This window comes from Mirounga angustirostris, unplaced genomic scaffold (assembly GCF_029215605.1).
Source record: "Mirounga angustirostris isolate CCGP_5_RB_7025 unplaced genomic scaffold, mMirAng1.0.hap1 SCAF_15, whole genome shotgun sequence".
Classification (NCBI taxonomy): domain Eukaryota; kingdom Metazoa; phylum Chordata; class Mammalia; order Carnivora; family Phocidae; genus Mirounga; species Mirounga angustirostris.
Genome location: NW_026991723.1, coordinates 4,332,756 through 4,345,956, shown reverse-complemented (window position 1 = coordinate 4,345,956; position 13,201 = coordinate 4,332,756). Strand labels below are relative to the sequence as shown.

The 13,201-nt window shown below is 43.4% G+C and overlaps 1 protein-coding gene across 1 annotated transcript in view; it reads right to left on the bottom strand.

The window, feature by feature from the left end:
• Positions 1 to 2,394: 2,394 nt before the first annotated feature.
• Positions 2,395 to 13,201, bottom strand: part of LOC123849498 (uncharacterized) — a 211,325-nt gene continuing 200,518 nt past the window's right edge. The window contains exon 9 of the mRNA XM_064578974.1: positions 2,395 to 3,058. The gene's annotated coding sequence lies outside the window, so the exon portion shown is untranslated. The remainder of the gene's footprint in view (positions 3,059 to 13,201) is intronic.

Genomic DNA, 13,201 nt, shown 5'->3' with positions numbered 1-13,201 from the left:
TTGCTTTCCACTGCCTTTCTCCAGCTATTGCCTGGGGGTAACCTTGCCGGGCCCCTGGGAAGCGAGGGCAGGTCCCGTGACTTCGCCACTCACCCTTGCATCCCCTTGGAAAGCCGGATGTCCTTGTGAGCGAGGATGAGCCCCCTGGCTGCGCTGTCAGACCTTCCGACGCCAGCGGGGGCCCAGACGGGAGGGTGGAGGCGGCGAGGGAGGGGGCCGCCTCACCTGCGGGGATCCTACCCGGCTCGCGCCACCTGGGCCTGGCAGGTGCTGCGCTCGCGGTGTGATGGGTGACTCGCGGGTTCTTTCTCTTGTGGGGCCCTGTGGGGAACCCCTGCCTGGCATCTCTGACTTTCTCTCCTTGCTGTGAGCACTCCCACGGGGGCTGATGCTCGGCTGACGCTCCACCGGCCCTGCTTCTCCTGCTGTCGGGGGTCCGTGGCCCCATCCACTAGGTCCTTTTAAGTAGGACGAAGAATGGCCAGTATTCTAGCTTCTCCCCTGGCTGAGTGTAGGGAATTTTTTTTCAGGCATGGTGGGAACTTGCCTTTGCTCCAACCCCACAGCTGTCTCTCCCGTCCACCCCGGGGGGTTTTCATTGTGAGAGCTGAGGAGTGTGTATGTGCATGGCCGTGTCTGTCTATGTGTCTCTCTATCCACCTGTCGTCTGTCTGTCATCTGTGTCTGTCATCTATGCTCTGTCTATTCTCGATCTAATCATCTATTTATCTGCCCTGTATCTCTGTCTCTCTCGCTTGCTATCATCTGTCTACTTACCTAGGTATGGAAAACCATGGATTTGTCCCGATATCCCCAAGTCCAATGGAAAATCAGAGGGTTCGTTCTAATTTTCTCCCCTTCAACTCCTTTTCTGACAGCGGGAAACTTGGCCGCCATCATCCTTACTACCTCTGACCAAGCTCACTGTATATACCCTATCTCCTGCCGCACTTCCGCCCTGTGTGCTCAGTCTCCTCAGCCCACGAAAGTCACCCACCGAATGAGGCAGCGAGGACCGCCATCACAGAGTGCCACGGGCTGGGGGGCTTGAACAACAGAGATTGACTGTCTCACAGTTCTGGAGGCTGGACGTCTGCAATCAAGCATTGGCAGGGTTGGTTTCTCCTGGAGCCTCTGTCCTTGGCTTATGTATGGCCGTCCCCCACCTGTGTTCACAAGGTCTTCCCTCTGGGCATGTCTGCATCCTAATCTCTTCTTCTAAGGACACCAGTAAGATTGGATTAGGGCCCATCCTCATGATCTCGTTTTAGCTTCATAACCTATTTAAAAACCCTAACTCCAAATACAGTCCCACTCTGAGGTACTAGAGGTTAGGACTTGACCATTTGGGGTGGGGGTGTGGGTGGGGAGGACACATCTCAGCCTGTAGCACCCCCTCCCTCCCGGACACTCTTCTTTGTCTGTGCTCCAACCCCCTGCTCCACACTTGCTCCCTGATACCAGCCCCCATGGGCAACCTCCTCCCCCTCCTCGGGTTCTGACACCCACTCTGGGCGGGTCCCCTGTTGGGTGCCATCCCACACTGTGGGGTCTCTGGCTCCTGTGTGAGGCTCCCCACCCATGCAGATGCCCTTCTGACCCCCTAGAGCCCCCGAGCATGGTGTCCCTCCTCCCTCCCCCACCCAGTGTAGAGGATACCTTCCTGACTCCACCCACTGCCTTTAGGACTGGATTGTTCTGGAAGGAAAGTGAAGGAAAGGAACAGGGGGAGGAGGAGCAGGTTTTTGTGTCCCAGGTTGGAAGGTCCAGAAGCAGATGCTGAAACAAGTTTGGGGTGCAAGATGTCTTCTGGGAACCTGTGTCTGTGGAAGGAAGGGCTGAGCAGGACGGGACAGGGGAAGGTGTTGAATTGCAGTGCAGCTCCTACAGATCCGAGGTCAATCCGAAGGGGAGCTCCGGAGTCGGTGCTGCCCATCAGCGTCCTCTGTCTTCATTTTCCTGCCCTGGTTGGTCAGGGGATCTGTGCTCCCTAGGAAGGGTGGGGCTCCAGGGGCCGCAGCTGACACAGACCCCGGAGGAGCTGACGGCCTCCTCCCCACGGATGAACGGTGGCTTCTTCCTTGAGGGGGATTCAGGTGGTGCATCTCCAAGTCCACAACATTTTGTGTTTGTAAATGATTTCTATTAATTTTCTGCAGCACCTTGCTGGAGACTGAAAAATACAGCACTTCTTTGCAGTGGGGGTGGGGGGTGGAGAGGGGAGCGGGTAGAATTAACCCAAAGAATTCCATTTCCAGTCATGGTAATTAACCCTCTTGCTGATTGCAGTTATAAACCCTAGGAACAACATACAAAGTGACTGTTTGAAGGTAGGAAGAAGCTGGAGTAGATTCAACCCTGAGCCACAGGACCTGCAGTGGCCGGGATGCATCAATGGAGGGCACTCCCCAGTCTGCTTGGCACAGGGTTGCTAGAACTGAAACGGAGACCTGGGGTCTTACTGCCTTGAGGTGTCGGAGGACTGAGTGAGGGTCTCTCAGAGAAGCTGGAATTGGGCAGTCACAGAGCGACAAACCCCCAAATCTGCACGCAACCCCCCAAATCCTCCATGTACCCCAGAAATGCTGATGCATGGTGCGGGGGAGCATCATGAGACCAGCAAACAGTAACATCAGGAAGCCTAAAAGAGCAATACGAGCTTTCTCTGCTGATGCTGAGACAGAGCTTGGGGTCTTGGTCCTACTTAGCTTGAGGGGCTTAGTGAACACCTTAGGTTTTTTACTGAAACCTCAGAAAAAGCCTAAAATTAGGGGCAGAATTACAACAGATCTGCCCTAACAAAGCTTAAAACAAAGCGTAAAATTACATAGAGGAACAGACCGGTGTGGCCATGCAGTGAAATACTACTTAAACAATCAAAGAAAAGAACAAACTACCAGCACACACAACACTATTTATAAATCTCAAAAACATAAAAGAAGCCAGACGCAAAAGAGTACTCACTGTGTGTTCCCTTATATGAAGATCGAGAACAGGCCATCCTCATGGATGAGCATAGACGTCGAGACACTGTTGCCCATATAGGGTGAAGCTTGAACTGTGGGGCAGGATGGGAAGGTTCATATCGTCAATGGGGAGGTGGTTCATGGGGGTACGCGTGCGTCAAAACTCATCAAATTATGCATGAGTATCGGTACACATCAATGAAAGATCAGCTCAAACCCAACAAAACAATAAAGACGAATTCCTTTGCCTCCCCCTACATGGTTACAGAATATAGAGACTTCACGTAGAGTACAGCTGGTACTGCGGAGCATAATTAAAAGAAAATCATCTCTCACTAACCACGTTGTAAATGATTGTTTCTCTTTTTGTCTCAATCCATTAAGTCAGACACCTAAAAAATGGTGCTCGGGGCATAATTATTTACTTGGAATAGGAAAACATCTCTTCAGTACTTTGTTAAATAAGTAGAATACTAGCAGAAGGAATCTTACAAAACTGCTTTTTAAAAATCACCGAATTTTGGGGCCATGGTAAAGTGATGGCTAAGAATTAATTGCAAGAGAATTCCTCTCTTCCTTCTACAGATCGTCCTCAGTCTACAGTGGGGTTGTGTCCCAATAAATCCATTTTAAGTGGAAGTATCTTAAATCAAAAATGCGTTAATACGCCTGGCCCGCTGAACATGATAGCTTAGCCTAGCCTACCTTAAATGTGCTCAGAACACTTGGGTTAGCCTACAGTTGGGCAAAATCGTCTAACACAAAGCCTCTTTTATAACAAAATGCCGGCTGTCTCATGGAATTTATGGAATACTGTACTGAAAGTGGAGAACGGGATGGGTGCGAGTGCCTGGGTCGTGTACCCTGGGGATGGCACAGCTTCCCGGGTGCTGTGGCAGGCTCCTGCTGCCCAGCATCATCGGAGGGGATCACACCACACAGCACTAGCCTGGGAAAAGGTCAAAATCCAGAATCTGAAATCCAGTTTCTATTGAATGTGTATCACTTTCTCATCATTGTAAGGTCAAAAAATCATCAGGTCGAAACTTGTGAGTTGCAGATATCCTGCCCTTGCTCACTCCAAGGACTCTTACCCTGGTCCGTGGAGTTATGTCCTACCTTTCTGCTGCTTACTCACATCATCTAATTAGGTCTAAGTTGTGAGTGGATGACTTCACTTCAATGTCCGGTAGGCATCCGAACCCCAAATTCAAATCGTAACTCTCACTCCTACTCACCCGCTTACACCACCCCGCAGTACAAAACCAAACAACCTTCTCTCCCAGAGAAACTTCTTTCGTGTTTTGCAAGCCCCAATGGCAGATTCATCCCTGTGCCATCCTCTTCCTTCATCCTCCACAGGAAAACCTCTGGTGGTTGTGTTGTTCCTATCTCCAGCATTCACCCCCAAGCCCCCCCATTTCTAGCCATGTCATTGACATTCCGCAGTTCTGAGGCACAATCATCTGTCCCCTGGGATGTGCACCGCCTCCTCCCCGGTCTCCTGGTCTGTGTCTGCTCCACGGCAGAGTGATCATTTAGAGCTAAAAGTTATATGGGGTCACTTTCCTGCTTCTGTTATCTTAATGGTGTTCCAACTGCACTTAGAATAAAATTAGGGTTCCCTACCATGGCCTGGAAGGCTCCGAATGATTGAGCCCCTCTCTGTCTCCAGCACCATCCCTACACCTCACACCCTGCCCGCCATGTTTTGGCCACTCTGGCTTTCTCTCTCCCCGTCAGGACATGCTAAGCTCGTCTCTCCCCTGTCCTCACCCTTGCCGTCCAGCTTATGTCTACCTTCTGTGCTGAATCTGTTTAACGACAAACGCTTGGCCAACATACACATAGTGAAGATCTAAAGTGAATACAGAGAGAGAGCCTTTCCTCCTTCGTTAGAAGGTAGGATCCTTCAGAAGAGAAACGCTGTCCCGTTCTCCTGTTCTTTTCTGTGCCTTCACCACCTACTACAGTGTCTGATATGCAGATAGTGATTAATAAGCATTTATTGAGGAAATAAAATGACACATTCTCCGCCATCAAGAAGACATTCTAGAATACTCCTGAACACATCAGCTATGCTCACTTTTGTGTTTTTACTTTCAGATTTGATTTTCTGCATGTATAATGTTTTACCTAGATTAAATAATGGAGAATGTATGATTTTGGACTTCCGAAAGTATATTATAATGGATACCTTTCAACGGCTCTACACAATTGGTCTTCATATTTGTGCTTTTAAATGTATGGGTAATGGTTTAGTGACTGGAGGTACCTCAGTTTACACTTGGATATATATAGTGTTTCTAATACAGCAAATGACTTTTCCCTGACACACTATCTCCTCGTCCACAAAGTCAAGATGATACTGATTCTTACTTTCAGACATTGTTTTGAGGATCACATAAGATATTGCATGTAAAGGTATTAGCAGTGCTCAATACCAATTTTTAAAATGATAATTATTACTATTATCCATATAGTAATAAGTTGTAATAAAGTACTCAATACAAATTTAAAAAATGATTACTGTTACTATTTGTCATATTGACATTATACTAGACATACTAAACTTTGTGCCTGTATTTTTAATTTTAATCCAGTCTGACCACTGCTGTCTTTTAATTGGAATGTTTAACATTTAATGTAATTCTTGATGTGGTTAGATTTAAGCCTATCATTTTACTATTTGTTTCTGTTTGTGCTTTATATTTGTTATTTCTGTACTTTATTTTGGAATAATTGAAATTTACTTAAATTTTTACTTCCATTTGCCTACTAACATTTTAGATATACTTCTTGCATTTAAAAATAATGTTCATTCTTAAGTTTAAAAGTCTACTTAGTTAATATTGTACCACTTTGCCTAACATGTAAGAAATCACAAATGTCTACTATTGCCCTTGTCCTCTATGTTGTGGTATGTATTATATGCATATACATTAACCCCAAACTAAAATGTTGAATTTCTGCATTCAACAGTCATATCTATTTTAAAGTGAACAGTCTTTTGTATTTTACTACATGTTTGCCATTTATTCCCTCCTGAACTTCTAAGTTTCTATCTGATGTTCCTTCTGTTCAGCTTGAAAATCTTCCTTTAGAATTGTTTGTAGTAACGATTTGCTGGTGATTAATTATTATTATTTTTTTTAATCTGAAAATACCTTTATTTTGCCTTTGTTTTTGCTGAAACTAGAATTTTGAACTGACAATGTTTTTTCTCTTTACCATTTTAAGGTATTGCTCTCTAGAATTTCTGATGAGAAGTCAGCAACTTTTCAAATTGTTTAGTATTTTCTCTTTCTATTTTATTTATAGCAGGTAGCCTACCATGTTCCTACGTGTGGTTTCATTTGCTTTTTTTCCTGCTTGGGTTTTACTGAGTTTCTTGAATCTGAAAATTTATGTCCTTCAACAAATTTTGGAATTTTTTGATATTTCTTCACATATATTTTATTCCTGGTTGTCTCTTTGCCTTCTGATATTCCAGTTACACATATGTAAGAACTTCTGATGCCTTTTCACAGGTCAATAAGGGTTTGTTTACTTTCCCCATCCTTTTATCTTTTCATCTTCCTGTCTTCACATTGAATAATTTCTATTTCTCAATCTTCAAGCTCACTTTCTTCAGTTATCTTCAACCCATTATCAAGCTGTTATTTGTATTATAACATGTATATTGTAATTTTTATCTCTAGCATTTCCACTTGGTTCATTCCATTTCATTGCTGAGAAATATTTTCACTCATCGAATGCATTCACATTCTCCAGCACAGTTATTACAATAATTGCTTTATTTCCTTGTTTGTTATTTTTGACATCTGAGTAAATACGAGTGTATCTTTTTAGATTGCTTGTTCTTTTAAATGAGGTCTGTCATATTTTTCTGTTTCTTCTATGTCTAGTAATTTGGGATTTTATGGACATTTATAGACATTATGAATAATATGTTGTTGAGGTTCTGGATTCTATGTTACCCCAAAGACTATTGATTTTTGTTCATTTTTAGTAGGATGAACCTGGGTGAACTCAAATTCTACACCCTGAAATCTCAGCTCAGTTCACCAGCCTTAGCTGAGCTGCTTGCAGTCTGCCTCACACTTACAATGCTCAAGAATTTGGGGTCCTCTCTGTGGCCTTCTCCTTTCTTTCATGTCTAGCTGCCATGATTGCTTTAAACTCTTCTTATTTCTCAAGCCTGTAAAACTGCAGATGTATGTATGTATGTATTTATTTATTTATTTATTTAGTCAGAGTTTTATCCATTCTGTGGTGTGTACTAGGGACTGCACTCAGGCTAAGGGCCAAAACAAATGGAAACACACCCAGTTTTGTATCCTTCCTCCGTTTGTCCTCTTCCAGTATCTCCCTACTCAGATCATTCTTCAGTCACTTCAGGTAGTTGTTTTTATTCAGCTGGTGGCTCATCTGGCTGTTCTTTATATATAGAACTTACATAACTCAACACTAAAAAAATCCAAATAACCTGATTAAAAAGTGGGCAGAGTACATGATTAGACGTTTTTCTAAAGAAGAGATATAGATGGTCAATAGATGCATAAAAATATGGTCAATATCACTAATCATCAGGGAAATGCAAATTGAAACCACAGTGAGATATCACTTTACACCCATCAGAATGACTAGTATCAAAAAGAGAAGAAATAACAAGTGTTGGTGAGGATTTGGAGAAAAAGGAGCCCTCATGCCCTGTTGGTGGGAATGTAAATTGGTGTAGCCACTGTGGAAAACAGTATGGAGGTTCCTCAGTAAATTAAAAATAGAATTACCATTTGATCTAGTAATGGGTACTTACCCAAAGAAAATGAAAACACTAATTTTGAAAAGATATGTGCAACCCTATGTTTATTGCAAAAGATATGGAAGCAACCTAAATGTCCATCAGTGGATGAATGGATAAAGAAGATGGGGTGTATATACACAATGGAATGTCACTCAGCCATAAAAAAGAATGAGATCTTGTCATTTGTAACACGGATGGACCTAGAAGGTGTTATGCTAAGTGGAATATCTCAAAGACAAGTACCATATGATTTCACTTATATGTGGAATCTAAAAAGCAAAACAAACCAGATATAGACCCATAAATACAAAGAACAAACTGATGGTCACCAGAGGGGAAGTGGGTGGGGGATGGGCAAAATGGGTGAAGGGAAGTGGGAGGTAGAGGCTTTCAGCTATGGAATGAGTAAATCACGGGTATGAAAGGTACAACATAGGGAATATAGTCAATGATATTGTAATGGAGCTGTGTGGTGACAGACGGCAGCTACACTTGCGGTGAGCAGAGCATAATGTCTATATGTCAATATAGACATTTGACCATTGTCAAATCACTATGTGGTACACCTGAAATAATGTAACATTATATGTCAACTATACTTCAGTAAAAATAAATAGAAATAAAAAAATTGAAGGAAATTTCCAAGGCCGAAGGATATGAGTTTTCAGATTGAATGGGCATGTTGACTCCTAAGTGCAGTAAATGAGAAAAGACCCCATTTGGGACACATCCTCAAGAAATTTCAGAACACCAAAGGAAACACCTAGCAACTCCCAGAGAGAAAAGCAAAAAAGTTCCTTTTTAAAGGAATGAGATTTAGAACAGCAAGGATTGAGGAACTGTTCTTTCTTTCTTGAAAAATCACTTAGCAAAATGAAAAAGTTGCTGCAAGAAATAGGAAAATTAAAGATCCAGAGTGCTTCAGATGAGGACAGTGAAGGGATACCCAAGGATAACATCACATCTGGGTGGTCTTGGACCAGCGCCACCTCCCATTTGGGTACCATGTTCCTCATTAATAAGGTGGGGAGAGGTTGAAAAGACCTCTCACAGTGAGGATCCCATAAGTCTGTGTTTTAGTCATCTATGCTGTGTAATAAATGGTAACAAAATTAACAGCTTAAAACAATATACATTTATGATCTTAAAGTGTCTGTGGGTCAGGAGTCTGGGCACAGCTTAATTGGGTTCTCTGCTCATGGTCTCATGAGGCTGCAGTCAAGGTGCCAGCCCAGGCTGGGTTCTCATCAGAGGCTCAACTGGGGAAGGATCCATTTCTAACTGGGCTACTTCAAAGTCTGTCCACAGTCTACCTATTCTAATTCTCATAGCACAATGTCCGATTTCCTTAAATCTGAAAAGTAGGCTATCAGCCAAGGCTGGAAGGTTGTTTCCAAGAAGGTTGAGCTCAACTGTGAGGCAACAAGAATGTGATCTGTTGGCAGGAAAGCCCACCTGGTGTCAAAGAGCAACTGAGATGCTGGGATAGCTGATCTGGTTCAGGATCACTAAACCCAAAGAATAAACTTTAATGAGGCATTGGGAAGAAGCTGGGCTCTTCACGTTTTCCTTCTTAACACTGGGTAGCAGATGGTTTTTCTTTATTTCTGTGAGATTTTCTGAGGACACTCCACTCCACTCCACTTGGAAGGTGTCTGATTTCTCAAAACGCTTACGGTGAGAACCCTGGGGTCCTTGAAGTTCATTTGGCTACTGTAAAGTGAATGAAACTGAAAGGAGAGATAAATAATCCATTTTTCTTGGATTATTCCTGGATGCTATAAACAAAGATGGAGGGTAGGCCTTAGAGAAATAAAACTTTCCTCATCTAGTGTTTTGGTTTCCTTTACACAGAAAAGAAATTATTCAGAAAATATTGTGAAAATGTCACATTCTTCTTTCTGGAGCATGTCTTGTAGGCAGAATCTTGTTTTGACAATGTGTTCTCCATTTAAAGAAGTCATAACTATTAAGTGTTGTCATGAAAATTCCTTCTTATGTCTTTATTAAAATAGTTAATAAAGTAAGAAACAGCCTATTGTTTACCTTTATGGCCTTTTCCCTATATACTATATAATTTCTTTTCCTTTCCTTTTTCCCTTTCCTTTCTTTTTGTGCAATCATTTCCCTACATTTTCCACTCAACCAGCTTTACAAAGCGCCTTCTGTTGCTCAAACCCAGCCTTTTATCTCACTCAACAGACGAGCTGGTAAACATTTTACCAAATGCTCTCTGGAATTAGTCACCAAATGATGAAGTGACATAAAAGAGAATTGCTTTACTGCAACCTCATGCTTTGTGATTCTGTTGTCCAGAGTTTCCATCTGGGTAAAAAATTTTTTTCAGTGAATCTGCCTGGCTTTAGAGATTTTCGTTTATTTGTTTCTGGTTTGGGAGCCTATTGTAAATTTTGTCCTTTATATGTTGATGGGATGAAGTATACATACAGACTTCAAGTTATAAAATAAATAGACTCACGTAGATGAAGAGTACAGAATAGGGAACATAGTCAATAATATTGTAATAATGTATGGTGACAGATGGTGACTGCACTTATCAAGGTGAGCATTGCATAATGTACAGAATTGTCAAGTCTCTATGTTGTACACCTGCAACTAATATGACATTGTGTGTCAACTATACTTCAATAAAAAGAGAAACAGACATGAATATTTCAGAATTACAAACCCAGAAAGAAAACCCTAGAAGATACACCTATAGCCATTAGGAAAGAAACAAGTACCTATGCTTGACAGACCTGATCTATGACTTCTTTGTGAAAAATATAAGGTAGTTTGGAAACATGATTCCATTCTAATGCTTACTAGCAAGAGCTAACGTTGTAAGTGCCATAACTTACTTTATACCTTATCACCGCTTGAAATGGCATTTGAAGGATAAAACTGTAAAACAGCATTGGGTAATATTCTTCAAGAGACTGCATAATAAATCCACATGGTGAGGTCACTGTTGCCACTCTTGTTGTTTGTGTGAGGATCCCCAAAATCATTGAGGGGAGCCAGGCCCCGCGTTAGATGAATGCAGCCCTCACATGGTGTTCTAATTGAGTGTAAGCGATGAGAATGGGTGTCTTGAAAGGTCTGCGTGGGCCCACGGTTATCAGGAAGGTGAGATGGAGCAGCATAGGGCATGGGTATCCTGGGATAGGAAGTGGACCAGGAAGGAGCTAGAGAAAGGCACCCTACCCCCAACCTCTACCTCTATTTTTATTTTAAATGCTGTGTGGGAGTAAATGAGCCTGTAGGGATTATTTCATTTTTAGTACCTAGAACTCATGAGTACTCTGTGATACGGTCTAAACTTTGCAGCCAGGTAAACGAAAGAGTCAACCTTAATGAAAATCTCTCTAGCAGTCTCTACTTGTTATAGATAACCTGTTCTGTGTATGTAAAACAGATAATAATGAGCGTGGATCAGGCTGGAAAAGGTAGCCAGTCCTGAAATGGGAAGGGTGTGCATGTGTCATGATGAGTGTGGGTGAGACATTCAGTCCAGGTGTACAATAAGCTCTTTATTCCATCACTCATCCTCTGAAAAGGAAGTGAGTTTCAAGCTAATCTCATCGGGAAACCCAGAGGTTCCCTGCCAAGAAGCCTTTTGACTGACCCTCAAATGGACATGCTAGCTTTCACCACCCAGCATGGCTCCCCTCCTCCGCCCACTTTCTCCGGAGGGCAGGCTGGCTGCAGCCGATTGTGGGCATCAACGCTGGGCACAGAGCACCAAGAGAGGCCCGCTGATGCCCTGCGTTTCAGAACTCCTCCCAGCCCACTTCGTAGCAGCAACCCAATCTTCTCACGGCAGCTAAGGTCAACAGATCCTTGCGGCACCTGCCGGCCCACCTGCTGGCAGAGCTGCCCAAAGTGTCCAGGTGTTTGCATTTGTACCAGGTATTTGTGGCTACCGGGGCAACAGACCCTTCCTTGGTTCCTTGGTGGAAGCACCACCCAGTGGAACCAGGATTTCTTCTTAGGCAGAGCCTAAGTTTATGGGAGTAAGGGAGGTTTTCTTTTCTTTTTCTTCCTCCCTATAATTATATCATGGTAGAATATATCTGCAATAAACTGCACATCCCTTAAATGGACAATTTGATGACTTGACAAATGTATATATCTGTGTGGCCGCCACCCCAATCAAGATATAGAACATTTACCATCATCCCTATAAAGTTCTCCTGGCTCTCTTTGCTGGTCCAGGAAATACAAAAGACTTTTAGGCAGCTCTTTTCCTCAAGTTGTTCGCTACTCGAGCAATGAGGCATAGATACTTTTCCTTCTATGTATCGGCCCAGCGACCCCATGTTGGATTCTCTTTTTTGAAATCTGGTTGAGCGGAGTGTGCATTTTACTGCCATTCCAAACCAGGGGCATGCAGCTGAAGACCATGGCTTGGGGGCATTATGAGCTGACAGTAAATCCTCTTTAGTTTAGTTAACAAAGTGGACAAAGGAATCAGAACTCCAAGGCTGGGCGCGGTAAGGAAATTGGTTGCACCCTCCACTCCTGCCCTGCAAAGACTGGATCCTGGCCCTGATGAGTGCTGATGCCATTTCTGGATGATGAATCTTCTCCTTGACCCTCAACTTACTCAGATTCCTTATCTGCCCTCAAACATGAGATTAGGCTGCATAATTTTGACAGGGAGAGGGAAAAGCACCAGAGTTTCTTTTTCCTAAGTTTGCCCCCTCATCTCCCCACCTGCCACCCCTTGATTTAGCTAACAGCTTCACTTCTGGTCCCCATCTCTCTCTCTCTCTCTCCACGCATCTCTATCTGCCCCTCCCTCTCCTTCCCCAGACAAGGGGCCAACAAGGTGGACCCAAGGAGCTGGGGGCCAGGGCTGTCAGGGTTTGTGCCCTAGGTAGGACCAGATTTCAGAGAATCTTGAAGGAAGAGAAGGAAGGATGATCCAGACTGGGGACACGGCAGGAACAAAAAGGCAAAGACAGAAATCTGAACAGGACAGCCTGACAGCACAGGTCTGGGGAGTCCAGCAGAAACTTATCACTTGTGGAGAGACTTGAGGCAAGTTACTTAATCTCTCTGAGCATCAAGTCTCACATCTGTAAAATGGGAAATAATTAATGGCTATGTTGAGGGTAGATGTGAGGATTATTGCTGACACACGTGGTGTGTGTCTGATGTGCACGGTACTCATGAAATGATGGGAAATGATGAGTATTATCATAATGGGATGTGGGCAGGAGCAATGGGGAGACCAGTCTAGCAGAGGAAAGTGCAAGCATGCAGAATTTGAAGAATTCAGCAGGATACAAACCATAGAACACCATTAACGGATATAATTTCTTTTAAAGTCAGTCTCTACTTCTCAAATCGTCTTAAAAATGGAAACACATGGAGGATGTATGGAACCTGCCACCTGCCTTTTGAGATTTTGAGATAAAAA